The following is a 4,276-nucleotide window of genomic DNA, read 5'->3' on the forward strand; positions in this document are numbered from 1 at the left end:
AGTAGAAAATTTTGTTTACTGCCAAATATTTCCCTTTATCTACTTATGATTGAACGAGTTTTATGTTATTTACTGATCATTGCATTTGTTTTTAATTTTGTAATAACGCCAAAAATTATTATATCTGTCAAGACAAATTCCATATGTAACAGGGAGGGATCTTATTCTTGCCAAGACATTGAAGAACATAATGTGAATTGTGACCGTCTGGTGGATTAATCAAAGATAACATAACGACCTCATAAATAAATTCTTTGTTTAAATTATCTTTTCCTTAATTTCATGTATCATTTAATGCCATAAACCCCAAATTAATTGCCCTTTTTTCCTTTAGCTGCAAACTCTGTTTTTATCTAGTTGCTTCAAGAAAATGGTTTATTGTCAAATATTTTCTTTTAATCTACACTTTCGATTAAGCAAGTTCTATGTAATTGACGATCAATGTGTTTGTCTTTAATTTTGAAATGGCTTAATACCTAGATGGACCCTTAAACTTGGCATGTTTTGTAAGATAGGCATATAAACTTATAAGGTGACCAGATAGACACTTAAACTTACTCAAAGTGTATTTTTCAAGTTTTTCAGTTGTTTTGAAAACAAAAACTATATTTTTCAAACACTCACAATTTTCATGGCCAAACAAGCCCTAAATATATCACAAAATATTTTTTTTAAAATGCAAAAATAAGGCAAACGCATATACATGAGACTATAAATGTGCACTTAAACCAATAAATACTCGCTAATCGCAATTTGCAATTTTCAATTAACTCGAATTTTTTTTTTACACTTGAATAATTAAAAAACAATAACTTTAACCAATAAAAATCCTTAAAAAAAGAAATTTCAAATTAAGAAATTTCTAAGTTCAGTATTTCAAGTGTAAAAGAAATTTCAAATTAAGAAAACTGTAAAGCCGAGAAGAAAATCCTTAAAAAAAAGAAATTTCTTAATTTGAAATTTCTTTTTTTAAGGATTTTTATTGGTTAAAGTTATTGTTTTTTAATTATTCAAGTGTAAAAAAAAATCCGAGTTAATTGAAAGCTGCAAAATTGCGATTAGCGAGTATTTATTGGTTTAAGTGCACATTTATAGTCTCATGTATATGCGTTTGCCTTATTTTTGCATTTTAAAAAAAATATTTTGTGATATATTTAGGGCTTGTTTGGCCATGAAAATTGTGAGTGTTTGAAAAATATAGTTTTTGTTTTCAAAATAACTGAAAAACTTGAAAAATACACTTTGAGTAAGTTTAAGTGTCTATCTGGTCACCTTATAAGTTTATATGCCTATCTTACAAAACATGCCAAGTTTAAGGGTCCATCTGGGTATTAAGCCTTTTGAAATTAACTTCAAAAGATCTATAATGGCCATAAAGAAGAGAAGTTATTTTTATTTTTTTGTCACTTGGCACGAAAATCGACGACGAAATTTCTTTTCCTTAGACTGTCTATTAATTGTTGAAAGGATCTTTCAATAATTTGTCCTAAGAGTTAACATTTTTTGTCTCAAGAACTATCATCATATTCATCGAGCATCTTCGTTATGCTTTGGCTTGGATATTATGTGATTGGCTCCTATTTTTAAAAAGGTATATACCCTAATTAGTGCTAAATCCGATTAGTCTATAGTTTCTTAATGCCACATTATATTTGTTCCCCAAATAATGCTCTGAAGAACAACAGAATTTTTGTTAAGTGAAGAGGTGGAAGAAATTTTAGATTTGGAAGAACCAGTGTGAGAGTTGAATCGTGGAAAGTGTTAGAGATTTTATTTAACAAAAAAGTATTTTAGGAATTACATTGAAATATTATGTATAAAATCGTAAAAGATTTGGTCAAACCAAAAGTGCTTATAAGTTGTAAAATTATATGTTAGGGATGCCTAACTTATGTCTTATGACTTATTTTGGCTTATATTCAGACCTAAAAAAAAAAAAAAACTTAATGGCTGAGATATGAATAACTTAAGTTTTCATATCAATTTTTGCAAGGGCGGCTCAATGAAATAAGTGATCTAAAATCGGTTTTTAATAAGTGGTGCATATGTTCCTTTTTTGATATTTGTTGTTTATAGCTAGCCATGTCTTTGCAATACGATCTATTGGATATTATTGTATAAAATATTATTTATTAATAGGCGTAATTTTGCTGCAAACCTCTGCCTTTCATTTTTTTTTTCACTGAGCCGGGGTTCGAACTCAGAACCTCGGGGTATTAGGCGAAGGGCAAAAATTAAAGACCACCAATTTGAGGGGCAAGAATTAAAGACTAGTGCCTTTGAAGGGCAATCCGCGCAAAAAAAAAAAAAAGCCTTTTAAATTGATCGACTCTACACACCTACTTCACCCATGACTTTAGGTCTGTAAAACTTTAATGATGCAACATCCCATATGTTTTCAAGTGCTGAATTCAAGCACCGAAAAACTAACAATTATTGTAGCTCCTGAATCCCTAATTCAAAATAGAATAATGAGAGTTAGATATACTTTTAAACTTTTCGATAAGCAAAAGTAGTAAGTCAACAAATTATGTTGCTAAGTAAATAACGTTGATTCACTGAATCTTCTAGCAGGAAAAACACCAAGTGGATATATATCTGACTTCTGAACTCTCTAGCAAACGGCAGAACATACTTGTACAAGATATTGGAATTAATTAACATGAATTGACATTAACACAAAATTACAAGGCAGCCAATTATGTTAGTGGTTCTGATCTCTTGTTACTCTTGTTCTTGTTTCACTTCTCTTAGACCCTTGAAAAATAGTTTCAGGTTTTGCTGATAAAGTTGTCAATTTCTCTTTGATCACATTTTAAACAGCTTATGCTGGAAAATGATTTCTTAGATCTTATGGTCAATGTGACTTTTAGCTTGTCTTTGATGACCTTGGTTTTGTGTAACATATGTATGTTTCTTTCATTTTGAACCGCGTGAGAAACTAATTTCTGAATATATTTTAACTTGCTTTGGGAAGCCGATTCTCTTTTAAGTCAATCATATCGTAAAGAGTAACTTATTGTCTCTGTACTCCTTAATGCAAACCTGCAAGTTTAAAATCATAAGAAACACGTAGAAGAAGAAATAGTAAAAATTTACAAAATTTTTTAAGTTTAGCCGTCTCAAAATCAACTCCCGACACGTGAATTCAAACATAAAATCACAAGTCTAACATTTCTACCTTTAGACTTGAATACCTGAAGGTTTGAAGTTTGAATGCAGTATAAAGTTACACTTCGACAGAGCCTACCTTCAATGAAGGTTTGATGTTTTGAATTCATCTTATAATCGTTATATCTAGATTTTGTTTATTTTATAAAGAAAAATAATTTTTTAAATTGTGATTTACATTCTTATTGTAATTCAAAATCATGAAAATTTATTACAATTATGAGTATCGGCCTTACATTGAAAAAATGAGTTAAATTAGCTTTTCAAGTTTGATCGTTCGAATGCTATATAATTATTTTATCTATCGTAGTCTATGCACATATAATTCAGAAACACACTAAGAAATTTATACTTATATAAAATCATACAAGTGTCTGTGCGAAGTCCCAAAGAATAAAATAAAAAGATATATTAGCAGCGCATGTCTGAAATTTACCAATATTAACTCAAATTTTAATAGCTTTTGAAAACGGGCTACATCTTAAAAGATGCCATCACAAACATCTATATAATTATGTTATCTGTCATAATCGATGTACATATAATCGATGTATATATATATATATATAGTTGCAAAAAGAAAAAAAAGGGAAAATGGTCAAAAATACCCCTCTACTTTGAGAAATAGGCTAAAAATATTCTTCCTTACAAATTTGGGTAAAAAATACCCCTCCAATCATTAAAGTTTTCAAATATACCATTGTCTTAACGAAAATCCCCAACGTAACTCGATTTCTTTTTTAAACCCGCTTCCTTTAAATTCGACCCAACTAAATAAAAAACCCATATGGGTTACTCGCTCCTGTGCCTAGTGGCTTCAGATGTATTACTCGGGAATAAGTTGGTCGCATATGAGTTTTTTATGTAGTTGGGTCGGGTTTAAATGGAGCATGTTTAAAAATAAAATCAGGTTATGTTGGGAATTTTCATTAAGAGAGAGACATATTTGAAAATTTTAATGATGAGAGGGTTTTTTTTAACCCAAATTTATAATGGAGAATATTTTTAGCCCTTTTTAGGGGTATTTTTGACCCTTTAACCGAAAAAAAATAAATACTAATAGCAAAGCAAACGCTTTCTAAAGTGTATTACGTTTTAAACGGTG

This window comes from Lycium barbarum, chromosome 3 (assembly GCF_019175385.1).
Source record: "Lycium barbarum isolate Lr01 chromosome 3, ASM1917538v2, whole genome shotgun sequence".
Taxonomy (NCBI): Eukaryota; Viridiplantae; Streptophyta; class Magnoliopsida; order Solanales; family Solanaceae; genus Lycium; species Lycium barbarum.